Here is a 17,700-nt window from a genome sequence, read left to right as displayed (position 1 = left end):
AGAAGTAAATAAGAAATAAGAAGATATTTCTATTCTTATATTACCACAAACTTTTACTATGAAATTTCATGAAAGTATTACTTTTTTCTGGCCTTCAGTTTTCCACTCTATAAAATGAGGTAGTTCAATAAATGTTTTCTAAGTCCTTTTAATTCTGACATAGAATTTAGTGATTTTGCCAAGTAAGTCTTTCTACTTAATGTTTGCAGTATCTGGGAAGTTAAATGCATTGCAGGTGATAGCAATCCATACATATATTTTGATGACTACAAAAAGTTAATTTAATAAAAGCACCAAGTGAGTATGCAGCTTTATAATAAGTCACCCCAATTGACAGCATTTCTTTTTGCAGCAAAGAAGTCTAGTTCATCTTGGCAATAAGGTAGAAGTGGCTAGACCTATGGATACTATTGCAACTAATTCTGCTTCCAGCTACCTTGAGAGAATGCTGAGGTTAGCAAGACAAGGAGGCGGGCAATAAATTGTTTTCCGGATAGATGGATGTATTTTACTCTCTATCATAAGACTACCTAAGAAGGGAGTCCCTGGAGCACAAGTTGGCTTCTACCAAATGTTATTTAATCTTTGCAATTCATCACTTTAATTTGAATAATATCCCATATTTCACTTCTTCTACAGATAGCCAAGCTTTGTCATCACAATACCCTGCTAAAAATTCTGCACTTCCTATAAAATGGGTATCTATTAGATGAGTCTTAGCTCTGGGTAGGGACACCTTGCTCATGTACTTGATGCCTCCCTTCAAATGCTAATAATGGGGAGAAAGGAAAAGAGAATTTGTGTCCATGTCTTTGTTTTTCAGGGTTCCTATAAATTAAATAGTGTATATAATGAGCACCAAACTTAATGTGCAAGTTATTTGTATTTTTAAACTACGTATATGCCCCTCAAACCCTCATATCTGCAAAATGTAACCATCCGCAAACCACTTTCATGCATTTCTAACTTCTGTACACATAATAATCAAGAAAGAAAAGAACTAGCAGGAATGCTCCCACCTAAAATTGCCTATTTATAAATGTTGTGGTTGGTATTTCCTTCCAGCCTTTTCTCATGTGCAAACATAATTTACAAAGCTGAAGTTACAGCTCAGATATAATTTTACATTTGGCTTTTTTACACTGCATAATAGGAAGCATTTCTCATTCTGCCTCATAGTCATTATAATGTAAAATGGCTGCTTAACATTCAATTGCTCATGCTCAAACTAAGCCAAATGGTATGTCTTTGCCATTTCTTATACCCAGGCCATGATTTTTGGCCTCAGAACCTTTTCATGTACTGTTCTTGTGGCTTAAAATGTAGGCCTATCTTGGCATGTTCAAATTCTACACATTCTTAAAGATTAAGTCCTAAAAGTAGGACTTCTAAAAATGAATGTGTTAGCTGTGCATAAGATGCATCTCTGCTGACTAACTACAAGATCCTTGGGGAGAAAACCCCTATCTGATTCTTTATTGTTTCTCTACAGCAATTGGTGCATTTTGGAAATAAATAAATGCTAATAGACTGAGTTATATGCATTCTGTATTCATTTTCTTTAGCTGCTTTATCAAATTACTGAAAAATTGGTCATGTGAAACAACTCAAATTTATGGTCATATAGATCAATAGGTTTCCCTGAGCTAAAGTCAAGCTGTCAGTAAGGTTATATTCTTTCCTGCAGGATTTTCTAGGTGAGGATCTGCTTCCTTGCCTGTGCCTTTCTTCTGTGATCACATCTTCTCACTCTGACTTAATGGGGAAAGGTGCTCTGATTTTAATGATTCTGGATTAAGTTGGGCCCTTCTGGATAATGCTGGATAATATCCCCAACCCAAAGTCTTTAGTCACATCTATAAAGTTACTTTTTCCATGTAAAGCACCTATGCACAGGTTCTGGGGATTAAGATATGGATATCTTGGGCACCATTACTTTGCTTACCACAGATGCTCACATTAGAGTTAAAATAGAATCGAACAGAGTGTATTCTAAAAATGACTAGGAATGTCCCTACTTATGCAGAGAAGGAAACTGATATCCAGAAAGGTCAAATAATATCTTGCCCCAAACTCTAAATATAATAAATGGAAAGTTTAGATCCTGACTCACTGTGCAGTCATCTTCCCATTTAATTACATCTGTTCCCCATAGCACAGCTCCTTATTAGAAACAGAAAATAATTTCTTTTATAAGATGTATAAAGCTCAGAGTGGCAAAGGTATTTGCTCAAAACTACCCAGTAAAAAGAGAAAAAAATAGGCTTAACTTCATCTTTATGAATTCTATTCTAGTTCTTTTCCTTCTATACCACTCTGGTAACCACCTCCACATAAGTCTAAAAAACACATATTTTTAAACAATTCAAATAATAATTTATAGTAACAGAAATTAATTTATTTTTTAAATTCTCAACAATAATAAAAGGTTTGTTAATAAATCAAAGTTGTCTAGGTTCACTTAGGGGTTGAAAGTAGGAGGTCTAAAATTATATCCATCTGCCCATGACAGTCTGGATAGTAAGGTAATATAGTCCTTTCTAAAGACCTTCAAGTATATCCTCTTTTTAAAAAAATATATTTTATTGATTTTTTTTTACAGAGAGGAAGGGAGAGTGATAGAAAGTTAGAAACATCGATGGGAGAAAAACATCGATCAGCTGCCTCCTGCACACCCACCACTGGCGATGTGCCCACAACCAAGGTACATGCCCTTGACCGGAATCGAACCTGGGACCCTTTAGTCCGCAGGCCAACATTCTATCCATTGAGCCAAACTGGTTTCGGCTATCCTCTTTTTTTAATTTAAAATTTTGTATTGTTTAAAGTATTACATATAATAGTACATATATCTCCTTTTTCCCCCCTATTGATCTTCCCCCAGCCTCCCCTACCCCCTGTCGCATGCCCTCATCCCACCCCTTCCCCCAGTGTCTTGTGTCCATTGGCTGTGCTTATATGCATGCATACAACTCCTTTGGTTGATTTCTTTCCTCCCCTCCCCAACGCTCTCCAGCCTTCCACTGTAATTTGACAGTCTGTTCGGTGCTTTACTGCCTCTGTGTCTATCTTTTGTCCATCAGGTTATAATCTTCTTTATTTTCCATAAATGAGTGATATCATTTAATTGCCTTGGAAAGAGTCAAACTACTGAAGAGACCGTTAGCCTCAGGGCTGGCCAAGCCAGCCAATTATGTTGTGAGGAGAACAAGGATTCTACTTATCTCACCACTTCACTAGCCAGGGATAAGAAGGCTTGTCTGAGACCCAGATGTTAAAGAATGTTTCAAAGAAAAGAATTTCTGAAATTACATTAGTCTATAGAATGAAAATGAACAGTTCTATAGCCCATTAGAGTTTATGTAAAACTCTCACAGTTCTCCACCTACTTTGTGAGAAGGGGACTTTTCTTATTCCCAATTATACATTGAAATATCAGGCTCTGATCACCTTAGAGGGACTTGTGTAAGACTTGTGTAAGGTCTTATGCACATAGTTCTTCTGAGCAAATTGTTCCCACGATGCCATATTGCTGTAGCAAAATTTCTTCATATAAATACAAGTTAAAATATTACCTTTATCAAGTGTCTATATAAAAGACAACAAATAAGTACAACTGATTTTTCCTCTTTTCTAATTATGTCTTCAGGGAGATCATATGAACAAGCTGGTCACCTTCCATATAAAATCCACCATTTTTGTTTTGTTTTGTTTTTGTTTTTTCTTCTAAACTGATGTTCCTTTTCTGTGACTACTGTATCTGGTACAAGCATTTCCCGTGAGGGTTGCCATTTCTTCCAGCATGAATTGTTTTCAGTAGGTGCTACAGCTCTTTCTGGCTCTAACACCTTTGCTGGATCCACATCTGGTTCTTGATGCCTACGTGTCCATTGCATAGATTCTGCTGTGATCCAGGTGCCTTTATATACTGTATGTCCACCCAACCCCACAACCTCCATTAGGCTCTATTGACAATATCATTAAGAATCATTAAGGTCCTGGGCATTTCACTTTGGGCAGAGTCTATAAATATTCCTCTAACTATTTTTATATTTTATTCCATTATCAGCATATCAAATTACCAAAGCAATGATTCCCTAAGTGCCCTTGATAATTTTTAATAAAAATAATTGTCTTTGATTTTACTAATGGGAGCCAGACACAGTCTAAGGGAGACCTCTTGGCTCTGACAGTTAAAGCCTTGTTCAAACAGTCCTGACCTGGTCTCTCTTCCCTTAGACATTCCCTCCAATGGCACTCTGGTCTCTGAGGCAGATTTCTAAAAGGCTCATTTCCACATGGTCCAGGCATGAATTGATCTATAATATGGCATGACTTTGAACAATTAATAGACTGTAAGAAATGAATTCATTTGACCTTGCCTTGCAGAAAATTCTCTTTAGAGTGACTCATTTATTAATGTTTGAAGAATACATTTTCTTTTCTCTCCTGATCCAATTACACAGCTTGTGTTCTGCAGTGAATTATATTTACATAATTCTAATAATGTAAACACTGTTTGAGTTTTATTTTTCACAATTTTGAAACATAGCATAGAATTCTTAAGTCTATAAAGCATGGACATGTTAAAATTGTAGGAAAATTCTTAGAAACTGGGAGATAAAAGAAAAGAAGAGACAGTGGTAGTTTATACATGAGCAAAGTACATCCTTTGTTTTTGCAATCAACTGCTACTGCTGAAAGTTGATGAATAAAGAAATACAGTTATTATGTTTATCTTTTTAAACATTTGATGAATAAAGAAATACAGTGGAGTGGGGAGTTAACAGGTATCCGCCAGCAAAATGTCAATCGAAGAGAGGTAAAAGTGATCATCTCATGCTGTGGACCTGCAGTGAGGAGGTGGGATGGAAGACTTTTAATTTTTATTTTATGGTCTACCACAGTAAAAGAATATTGTTGCGATCAAGCCTTTGTGCTTACTTGAATACATGTTTTTAATGTCCACATGGACTGCACCTACTCTAGCTAATATCTATGAAGTACAGGGGGAAGAAAACCAGCCTGTTCTAACAGAGTAGGGACTCCCAGAAGTTTCTCATTCCAGCTCTTTTCCAGGCAAGAAAGACCAGTCACTGGACATTGTGAGAAGTCCCAAAGATCAGGGAATCAAATCTTCACCTGACCCTCCCTTCTCATCACTACAGTTTTCCTTAAAGCACACTGTAGGACAGACACCCATGCTAGGCCCAATTAAAAAGGCCTTAGGACTTCTAAACACTAATGTTTCTCAATTATTTATAATTATGCTTTCACAATAAAGGCCAAATCCCATGCTTTCCGCATTAGTCTTATAATTCAGGTGATCAGAAAAAGAACACAAGCGTGATAAGGTAACATGGAAACACCACAAATAGAGAAAGGGTACTGTCATCAGCCAGTTTCCAGCGACTTGCTTTCAGTCCTGCTCGGCCTGATCCCTGCTGAATGAACAGCCTTGTCACTTAGAAGAATGAAGTACACCAGACCAGCCTTTTGCTTCCAAAAGTCATGTACATATAAATAAGAAGTATAAAAAAGAAAACTCACACTCTCTCAAAATCATTAGGCAAATGTTTGTTAACCAAATAGCAGCTATAAAATTTTTATATTATAACATGTAGGAGGCCCTAAAAAGCATTTGTTGAAAGCAAAAACTATAAATATTCCATAGAAATGATAATCTGTATCACCATAGAGATAACTATTTTTCCCCTAAGGTAATGAGAATGGAAAAAGAAGGTCCAGTTGCCCTTCGGACTTTTAACATCCTATTTGGAAGGTAGGAGTATAGAAAACATTTTTTTCTATATCCAAATTACAATCCATATGTACAATATAAGTTACAATACCTATTAAGAAATAGGATATTTTATATATTATAAATAACTGCTCATAAACCTTTCTTTAAGTCTGAAATTGAATGTTAGTTTTCCTCTTGGAAGAATTTTCAAAATAATCTGGACCATCTAAAGCTTATAAAACAGCAAACTGTTCTTTTCTATTATTTCTTTCATCCTGTGAAATAATTCTCTCAGCAGTTAGAAAGCATTTGGGTGCCTCACTGATTTGTAGCCTGCAATGATTTTTTAAAATATAACCATAAACACTAAACTTTGGATGGCCCATCTAGTGTGTGATACTGATTCTAAGATAGTAAGGGATTAAGTGAATTTCAAAACTGCAACTCACCAGAAGAGGTCCAGAGATTATATCGACCCATCTGTGCTTAAACCTCAGAATCATTCAAGAAAAAATTGCTACCATAGTGCCAAGCCTGGAAGTGATCCCTGATCATCTTTGACATTTTCAAAAGCAGAAAATTATTTGGATTTATTTTAAATGTCACTCCTCTGCAGGTGAAAAAGTTATTCATTTAGGAGAGTACAGGATGGAATAAACTGTGCTGATGCATACTGGCTACTGAACGTTTAATAGAATTGACTACGTTCTTGTGAAATAGAATCTGAGTATTTGCTGGATCATGTGGAGGCACTGCCCAAAAGACAAGCTTTTACTTAATTTCCAGAAGCAATAGTGTGTAGAGGGAAGACTCATGGTCTAACAGTCAGAATGAAGGATTTGAGCTCCACCTTCATATATTACTAGCTCTGAATCTTTGGGCTAGTCAAGCCACTTCCACAGGTCCCTGCTTCTGCATCTGTACAGTAAAGATGTACTAGCCCTTTGGTCTCTGGGTAGTTATGTAATACCTATTCTCAGTCTCCTCATCTGAAAAATAGAAATACATTTCTTAGCTCTGATAATAACAAAAGCTATGAGAATGCAATTAAGAATGTGGATGTGAATCCACTTTGAAAACCAAAAAGAAGCTATCAAAATATATGTTTTAGTAATTCATAGTTATAAAATAAAGACATATTGAATATAAACTATTGCCACTATTTGCTAAAAAACCTACTTATTTTTTTAAAATTCTAACCAAGTATAAAAATTAGGAGTGATGGCTATAACCTAGTTTGTTTGGATTGGTTGGCTATTTCTAATTTCTTTACTCATCTGGACATGTTATCTCTCAGGAACAGACATGGCATTTTCTTGCTGAACAAGAGCATGAATGGGTCAGCATTTGGACCCATCATCCTCTAAGTCTATATCATAAGCCTGTAGTTTGGGGCCATAGAAATAAAGAAAGGGTGGCAAGATGCAATTACAGTTGTCAGAGTCAGCACCTTTTCATTTTCCTTTGAAGCAGTGTCTACTCGTGTCATCTGAGGAAAGCAGTGATATTTCTTCTGCCGGGGAAAGAAAGCTCACAGCCTTCTAAGGCAGCTTTATGTTTTCTTATGTGGGCTCTTTACTAGTATTGTTCCGCCCATCTGACATTCTTTATGGTTATAAATTTGGCATCAATTGAAAGAACTCTTTGATGAATATGCTTTACAAAGACATCTGCTCTGACATTTCTTTAGCCATACAAAACTCTTCCCTTTGATCTGTACCACTAACACAAACAAACTAAATTTCTCACTATTTGCACCGTGACCTACTTCTGCTCCTGCTTGTCCCTTCACTTGGAGGTGCTTTCCATCCATGGGTGCACAGTGAAATCTTCCCCATTTTTCAAATCCATCTGAAATGCCAGCTAGTGGATAAAGATTTCTATGATGTCACTGAGTTCTTAAATATCTCCATCGTCTTGGATTCCATGGACTTTCATCCACATCTTAGAAGGTACTTATTATAGTCTTATTGTTGATCCACCTATGTTGTCTGTTCTTTTAGATCAAAATGACTTGAGAGCAAGATGTGATCATTAAAGTATTTTCCAAAGGGCCTGGCACATACTAGAGAATATATGTTAAATAAATGTGTATGGGTTATTAAATTTAAATGCTACCAATTGCCTTATTTTTCACCAAGCTACTAGAAAATCAATGTTTAATTGCATTAATAACTGAATCTTGTCAGTTCTGAGTCTCCAATATCTATGGGAAATTCTGTCCCCTGCAGAGAATCCTTTTCACCTTGAAATTTCTGAGTATCACCCAAGAAGTCTGCTCAGGTTTTGCTTAGAATTGTTTGTAATGTGCCATAACTCTTATCAGCTAATCTGTTACAATACCTTTAATGAAAGCACAATTAATACCATTAAAGGTAGCTGCTCCACTTCCTCCCTAGTAGTTTACCAGAATGTCACTATAACTGAACTCATACCTAAATATCGTATACCTGTATCGTTATGCACACTCTACTCTCTGCTGGTTGTCATGCCTGCATGTTGAAATCTTAGCTCTCCTTAAAAAATGTTCGATCAAGTGCCCCTATGGATGCTATTCCTAATCCCTTCACAGGATTTTATTCTACTTTTCTTTGAACTTTGATTAACAATTTATATTAACTTACTTCCCTCAGGAATAAAGTTAACCTCATCGCTATTACCACCAACAACTCTCTTTTCTAACCCTCTGCTACACCTCTAACTCCTTCAGCCCTCTATAGACACCATATTTAACCTCTCTGAGGACAAAATCCAAGTGTATTTCATCTTTATATCTCATAGTATCTGATATATTGCTTTGTTATATAGTTGTGGATCAGTAAACATTGACAAATCTAAAGTACATCAATGAATTTTGGCCTTTGTCTTACAATTACACTATCCTGATTGGGCAAACAGTCTGGTAACATTATGCAGAAGTACAGTACAAAAGCTAAGCACTCCAGAATTCTGGCCCAGGCTACTACTAGATGCGTGGCTATATCAAAGCACTGATATTTAAACTGCAAAATGTAAATAAGGGCTGACTACATAATCTAAATAGAAGGCTAGTAGAAAATGCAAATTCAGGGTTCCCAGGAGTGAGGGAGGGGCTGCTCAGTCCCCTCTTCTCCTGGGCTTTCCACCCAATCCATAATGAATAGGTGACACTCAGAGGAATAGAAACTTTTGCACTGAAATGTGTTTAACATCTGGATTATAGGTGGATGAGAGGCCCATGCCAAGTTGGTTGCCCAATAGTACATGCGCAGAGAACAACGGTGGCATTATCACCTCCCTCAGCAAAGGACTACAGTTTGTCTCAGGGCAGAAGGAAACAGCCAAGAACCCATCTTAGGTGAGAGGCAGGACAATGTATGTGCTTAGATGCCAATCCTGCTTCATATACTCCACTCTCCCTTCAGATTTAGCTTATAGCTTTCAAACCATTTAAATATTAAGTTATTAAGGATTTCAAAACAGAACATTAAATATTAGTAGAGGGCCCCTTGTGGATATAATACTTGCAGGCCCATCAAACCACCTAAAAATAATATAAAATAAAAATAAGGCTATATTTACATGTGCTGAATAGTTGAAAGGATATTTAAAACTTTAGGATTTAGTTTATTCTTTATACTGAATTACTGGACATCAAACTATAAATATGGACCTAGCTTGGATTGGAATATCCCTCCCTCCTCATCCCAAACTCTTTATCAAGAAAATGAGCCAGGCCAGCATGGACCAGGGTTTTGAGTGTCAAGGCACATGCCACAAGTTGTAGGCTCAATTCCCAGTGAGGGGCATGCTGGAGGCATCCCATCAATGATTTTCTCTCATTCTTGATGTTTCTGTCTCTTTCTCCCTCTCCCTTTCTCTCTAAAATCAATTAAAATATATTTTTTAAAGAAAATTATGGTAAGAAAGATAGAAAGGGAGGAAAGAAGAGAAGAAAAAAAAAATTCCATTTTTGCTTAACTAGGACACAGAAAAAATATCCAGATTCAAAAATATTGTCTAAAACAGCTAAACTGGCCTAGCTCCATGGGACACAATGGAATCAAAAGTAACGGTGCATCACATAGGAAGCATTTCCAGGGAGGCTAAAAATTGTAGAAAGATCCCTACCTCCAAAAAAAAAAAAAAAAAAAAAAAAAAAAAAAAACAAGCATAGGAAATCTGGATAGTAAGTGTTTTGAATAGGGATAAGTTGAAATAATTGAAATAGACTAAAATTATTCTGAACCTGCATTTGGGGTAAAATGTAGTGATAAAATGGGGGGGGGGGGGAAATGTCAAGGGGAGAGGGAATTCAGCCTTTATAAATTCAGAAAGATCCGTAAAAGCACAACTTCTGACATTAAGAGGATTGGCCATGTCCCTTAGACAAGAACTGTGTACCTTAGTTGCATTAACCAAAAAGTGGGCTTGAGAGCCCAGGACAGAAAGAAGCCCTCCACACCCCATTTGCTTGAGAGAAGTCCTCACAGAGGAGTCCATAGAGGGGCTCTGTTCGAAGAAAACATTTGGTGTCATTGGAGAGACAAATCCTGAAAGGCTACAGAAATCCTTGTTCTCTCTCCTCCCTTCACAAAACTTTGAAAAAAGCTATGTTAGGAAAATTCAGCTCATTCAATCAGAAATTATAAAGTAGAGAATCTGACACAGCCTTGATAAAAGATATTATTCAAAAGGTGAAAGAGAGACACAAAACTTACTGTCAGAAAAAAAAAAGCACACCCGAAAATACATTATAAAAATTATAACCAAAAATTCATCATTACATTTAAATTTTGATAAAGCAATCATGACTACAAAGGAAGATCACCTAATGGAAATACAGGAATTGAGGAAGGAGGCAAGATAACAGGAGAAGGAGAACTATAAGTTGCCAAATTGGAAGAAACACAAGAAACAATGGACATTGTGTAAAATGCAGTCAAATTGAGAACAAAACAAACAAATGAAATAAAGAAAGTTAATTAAAATACACAGTGAACCTCATTGTTGGTTTAATTCGCATTTCTCTGATGATTAGTGACTTTGAGCATTTTTCATATCTCTCTTGGCCTTCTGGATGTCCACTTTGGAGTAGTGTCAATTTAAATTCTTTGCCCATTTTTTAATTGGAATGTTTGTCTTCATTTTGTTAAATTGTATGAGTTGCTTGTACATTTTGGAAATTAGCCACTTTTCAGATGTATCATTGGCAAATATGTTCTCCCATGCAGTGGGCTCCTTTTCATCTTGCTGATGGCTTCTTTTGCTATGCAGAAGCTTTTTATTTTGATGTGGTCCCATTTATTTATTTTCCCCTTAGCTTTCCTTGCATTATTGGCAAACATTTTGCTACAAGAAATATCTGAGGTTTTGCTGCCTATGGTTTCTTCTGATATTTTTATAGTTTCACAAACTACATTAAGTTTTTTATCCATTTTGAGTTTATTCTTGTGTATGATGTAAGTTGGTGGTTTAGTTTTATTTTTATCACCTTATACCTGTCAGAATGGCTATCATCGACAAATCAAGAAATGACAAGTGCTGGCAAGGATTTGGAGAAATGGTAACCCTAGTACACTGCTAGGGAGAATGCAGATTGGTGCAGCCAGTATGGAAAACAGTATAGAGTTTCCTCAAAAAAATTAAAAATGGAACTATCAATAAACCCAGTGATTTCACTGCTAGGAATATATCCCAAGAAACTCAGAACATCAATAAGAAAGAATATATGCTCCCTATATTCATAGTAGTGTTATTTATAATAGCTAAGATCTGGAAACAGCCCAAGTGCCCATCAGTAGATGAGTGAATAAAAATGCTGTGGTACATTTACAGCATGGAACATTATTATTGGTAAAAAAGAAGGATCTCTTACTCTTTGAGATAGTATGGAGGGCCTGGAGAATATTAAGATAAGCAAAATAAGCCAGTCAGAGAAAGACAAATATCCACATGATCTCACTCATATGTGGAATCTAAAGAACAAAATAAACTGATGAACAAAATAGATCCAGAAAAAGAAAAGCAGGAACAGACTGACAAATCTCAGAGGGATGGCAGGGTGGGGGTTGTGGGGTTGTGGGGAGAAGAGATTAACCAGGGAACTTATATGCATTAATGCATAGCCCATGGACATAGACAATAGTGTGATGAAGGTCTGGGATGGATGGTTGTAGGGTCAAGGGGGTCAATGGGGGAAAAAATGGGACATCTGTAATACTTTCAACAATAAAGGTAAATTTTAAAAATAGTGAAAATTATGAAACATTATGAAAATAGAAATAAACATGATAAGAGTAAAAGTGAGAGATATATAAGACTGGCAAAGCAGATAAAATATAAACATAAGTTAGTCTCTGAAGAAAAAAGAACAGCCGAGACCGGTTTGGCTCAGTGGATAGAGCATCGGCTTGGGAACTGAAGGGTCCCGGGTTCGATTCCGGTCAAGGGCATGTACCTTGGTTGCTGGCATATCCCCAGTAGGGGGTGTGCAAGAGGCAGCTGATCGATGACTCTCTCTCATCGATGTTTCTAACTCTCTATCTCTCTCCCTTCCACTCTGTACAAAATCAATAAAATGTATTTAAAAAAAAAAAAGAAAAAAGAACAAATAATGAGACAAAAATCTTTTAAAATATAACTAATGGAAAGTTTTGTGACTTAAAGGCTTAAATTTACACTAGAGGCCCAGTGCACAAAATTCATTCATGGGCAGGGGTGTCCCCTCAGCCCAGCCTCCTGCACCCTCTCCAATCTGGGACCCTTTGAAGAATGTCTGCCCATTTAAGCCCAATCCCAATGGGTAGGACCTAAACGGGCAGTCAGACATCCTCTCACAATCCAGGACTGCTGGTTCCCAACCACTTGCCTGTCAGCCTGATCATCCTCTAACCACTTTCCTACCAGTCTGATCGATGCCTAACTGCCCTCCCCTGCTGACCCGATTGCTCCTAACTGCCCTCCCCTACTGACCTGGTCACACTTAACTTCCCTCCTCTGCAGGCCTGGTTGCCCCCAACTGCCCTACCCTGCTGGCCTGATTGCCCACAGCTGTCCTCCCCTACTAGCCATTTTGTGGTTGCCATCCTGTGTCCACATGGGGGCAGCCATCTTATGTGTTGGAGTAATGGTCAATTTGCATATTACATCTTTATTATATAGGATGTTAAAAGAGTAAATTATGCATCAGAGAAAAGTAACTCAGACCAGTCAATATTCGGTTGTTTTCTATTAAATCTAGTTACTTGACTTTGAACAAAGGATCATTTGGGAAGTCAGACAAAAAGTTCAAAATATGTTGTGAAAAAATTAAAATTCATGTTGGTCTCAGATCATTCCATTCCACAGCAATGTACAAAGGCTGAAGATGATGAAGTAACACATCTTGTTTAAAAAAATAAAATTCGATCCAACAAATTTCCATCAATTTTTAAGTATAAAGGAGACAAACCAACAGCTTTTCACAAGAGACTTTAGGGAGTGGGGGGGGGGGGGGGTGAAGAGAACAAAAGCAATTGGAGAACTTTAGTGAACCAAGAGATGATTCAAAAAATGTAAAATAATTGGCAGTAAAGATAGAAGATATTTGATTGTAAATCCAAGACTTAAAAAAAAAAAATTAGGACTGGGTGGCCAGGTAAAATATAATTATAAGAGCTGATGATGTCAAAAAATAAAATTAACATGAGAGGAAAAAAGTGGGAAAGAACAAAATTGAAGAAAGCTAGGAGATAGCTTCTCCAACAGTAACTATGACTCAAGGGATAACATTTACAGTGATTAAAAAAAAAAAAAAAGCAACCATCAACAAAACAACAAGAAAGCCCACTGCATGGGAGAACATATTTGCCATGTTCTCTGATAAGGGTTTAATCTCCAAAATTTATAGGGAACTCATACAGCTTAACAAAAGGAAGATAAACATTCCAATCAAAAAAATGGGCAAAGGACCTAAATAGACACTTTTCAAAAGAGGATATACAGAAGGCCAAGAGACATCTGAAAATATGCTCAAAGTCACTAATCATCTGAGAGATGCAAATCAAAACAACAATGAAGTACCATCTCATATCTATCAGAATTGCTAACATCAACAAATCAACAAATGACTAGTGCTGGCAAGGTTGTGGACACAAAGGAACCATCATGCACTGCTGGTGGGAATGCAGACTGGTGCATCCACTGTGGAAAACAGTATGGTATTTCCTCAAAAAAAAATAAAAATAAAAATAAAAATGGAACTTCCATTTAACTCAGTAATCCTACTGCTAGGAATATATCCCAAGAAAATCAGAAAGGATATATGCACCTCTATTTTCATAGCAGGACAATTTACAATAGCTAAGATTTGGAAACAACCTAAGTGCCCATCAACAGATGAGTGGATTAAAAAACAGTGGTACATCTACACAATGGAATACTATGCTGCTGTAAAAAAGGGGGGAAAAGAAAGAAAAAAAAGAAAGAAAAAAAAGAAGGAACTTTTACCATTTGCAAGAGCATGGATGTAACTGAGAGCATTATTCTAAGTGAAATAAGCCAGTCAGAGAAAGATAAATATCACATGATCTCACTCATATGTGAGATATAATGAACAACATAAACTGATGAACAAAAGAGATCCAGAGACAAAGAAACACTGAACAGACCATCCAACTTCAGAGGGAAGGCGGGGGGAGAAGGGGTAAGAGATCAACCAAAGGACTTGTATGCATGCATATTAGTATAACCAATGGACATGGACACGGGGACAGTGGGGGGCTTGTCCTGAGGGGTGGGAGTTTCTGGGGAGGGGTCAATTGGGGAAAAGGGAGACATATGTAATACATTAAACAGTAAAAAAAAGAAAAGCAACAGAAAAATAGTCATTTTATATAATACAAAGATAGATATCATGAAAGTTAATAGTATTGACTAAATTGGGTGAGAAGAGAAAGAGGATATAAACTATAATACAATAGATACTATGTAGAAGCTCATAGAACTAATATGTAAGATACAGTGGTATATTGTAAAGGCAATTATGAGAAAAACATAATAGCTATCTCAGGTATCAGAAGAATTACAAATAAATAAATATAGAAAGGAGTTTATAAAATTTAAAAATGTATAATGAAAAATTTAACATAAAATTATTGCAAAACTAAAACCAAATAAATATGTAACATCAATGAATGTAAAGCTTATTCACCATTTCAGCCCTAACCAGTGTGGCTCAGTTGGTTGAGCATTGCCCCATGCACTAAAGGTTGCCTGTATTTTAAAAAAGAAAAATATTTCACTTTGAAGTCCAAAGTAACATGTGAGCATACAAAGTCATTTAAAGTGATTCAGAAAAGTTTAAAATAAAGGATGGGCAACAGTATCTTATATAATAAAAGCCTAATATGCAAATTTTTTGACTGGGAGTTCAACCAGAAGTTCCACTACTTGCTATGACATGCCCTGACCACCAAGTGACAGCACGAACATGGCAGGTGTCAGCAATGCAGCACTGGCAGCAGGTAGCAGTGGAGGTGCTGGCAGCCCCGATGGGCCCTGATGAGAGCAGGACCATGGTGGGATGGTGGAGCAGGTGAGTGATAGGTGCCAGGCCAAGAGAGGTGTGAGTGGGGATCCATCCCATTGCCCTACCATTCGCCCTGCAGATGGTGACCAGGAGGGGGCGGGGCCCCTGCCCAGTTCATAGGTGCTGAGGGAGCTGGGCAGGGGGTCTAGCCCTGATTGACTATCCCACAGGCAGGTTGGTGGAGCAAGTAAGGGGGCAGTGCCAGGCCATGGCGGGGTGCCAGGTGGGGCTTCGGGGCTGCAAGTTTAAGAGGTGCCAGCTGGGGCTGCCAGCCTGGGGGCATGAGCTGGGGTCAGATCCCACAGACCACCCCAAGGGACCCCATCCATGCACAAATTTGTGCACTGGGTCTCTAGTATTAAATGCAGAGCAAAAAAGCATGGGTCTTTATATATCAGAAAAAGTCAAAGGCTAGGAAACTATTCACAAAGAACTGCTTACAATGCTAAAGAATGCAAATCACTATGAACAGTTATGAATATTCATAAACTAAATAAATTACTGTATCTTTCATAAAACAGACATTACAGAAGATACAGAGGAATTGTATCAAAACACATTAACAATGGGATACTTTACTTCCTCTAATCCAAGACATAACAATGTTTAAGAACTAAACAGTATAATAAAGAAGGTATGTGATTAATATATCTTAAATTCTGTGCCTAGATACTTGCAAAGAATATTATATTCCTTAAACTTTACCCTTAACTTCTCAGGAAACTAATAAAATATATAGAAAAATCTCAATAATTCCTCAAAGTAGAAATAATACAGAACAAATATTCTAATTTCAACACAATAATTCTAGATATTAGCAAAGAAAACAAATAAAATGCATTTTATAATTACCCATATATTAAAAACATAAAACATTGTTATCAAATAGGATTTATTCCAGAAATGTAAGGATTCTATAATACCATATTATGTTGATGGGTCTAAGGAGAAATATCACTTGAAGACATCCAGCTAAACATTTGAACTCTTCATAATTAACTAGTGGATACTAATATAATAAAAAAATAATTTAACATAATGTAAGATAGCCATATTTGTGAGTGACATATGTTTTAGCACAAAATCTAGCATCATGCTTAAATGTGACACAAAAAAGAAATTTGCCTTTAATTTAAGGTCAAACAAACATTTCTGGTAGACATATTTTCACTTACCACTATATTAACCAATTTAAAAAGAAAAAGAAATTATAAGTCTATAAATTAGAAATCAGCACATACATTGTTTCATAAACTGGCCCCATACAGGGAGGACAAGGAGAGACCAAGGAAAGAAGCAGATCACACTATAGGTGGTAGAAGAAAGTTATAATAAGTACGGGAACTTACATACAAGGCTGGGCTCAGGAGGTTACAAGATGCTTATATTTTTGCAGCCACCCACTAGAATCTTAAAGTTAATATAGCAGCCTTAACATATTCAATCTAGGGGATCTCAAAATGCCTATTCTCTAGAGTGTTTTCTCAAAACAGCTCCTACTATGGGAATGATGGGCAGTTACATACATTCCAAGAACAGGGAAGGGGGTAAGATGCCTTCAATTGCCCAGGTTAAACAGTGGTCACGTCTTCTTGACAACCTCGCAACAGCATAGATGTAAATGATATGATTACACTCCTTGACCCAAGTAACTAACTAAAAGCCTAATGCAATTAGAGAAGTGAGTAGAGTACCAAACAACAAATTATAAATCAAATAATTAAATATATATAGAAAATAAGCTAGAGGATGAAATGAAGGAAAAACACATTTATAACAGCAGGGAAAAAATAAACAAGATACCATTCTTGGAAAAAACTTAAGAAGTCTTCATGTTTTATATAAGAAAACTTTAGGGCACTACTAAAAGTCTCAAAAGAATGGAATTAAAAGTTAGACCTTCCTCTTAAGTAGGAAGAATCAAGATCAGAAGGATGTCAATGCCCCCTATATTTATTTAAAATGTAACATGCTGTTAAAAAATAACTATCAGCCTCTGTTGTTTTTATCTTGTGACTAGAGGCCTAATGCACGAAGATTCATGCAAGAATAGGCCTTCCTTCCCCTGGTTGCCAACACTGCCTTCGCTCTGGCTGGAGCCTCCTTTCCACCTGGAGTTGCCTCTGCTCCAGTCAGAGCCACCTTCCACCTTTCGCCTTATTGCATCAATTTACATATTCCCTATTTACTGGCTGTGGACGCTGCCATCTTTGTCACAGAGTTACAGCAATTTTATATTCTATCTATCAATATATCAGATAGGATAAGGGGATCTTAAGTTCGTGTGTTTTTTTTGTTTTGTTTTGTTTTGTTTTGTGAACTGGAATGAGAAAGCTGATTTTAAAGTTCATAAATAAAAAATAAACAATCAAGACTAACCAGAAAGGCACCTTTATTTTATTTTTTT

The sequence above is a fragment of the Pipistrellus kuhlii genome, unplaced genomic scaffold (assembly GCF_014108245.1).
Source record: "Pipistrellus kuhlii isolate mPipKuh1 unplaced genomic scaffold, mPipKuh1.p scaffold_m20_p_2, whole genome shotgun sequence".
NCBI lineage: Eukaryota > Metazoa > Chordata > Mammalia > Chiroptera > Vespertilionidae > Pipistrellus > Pipistrellus kuhlii.
The sequence above is the reverse complement of the archived record's forward strand: the minus strand, read 5'-3'. Positions refer to the sequence as shown.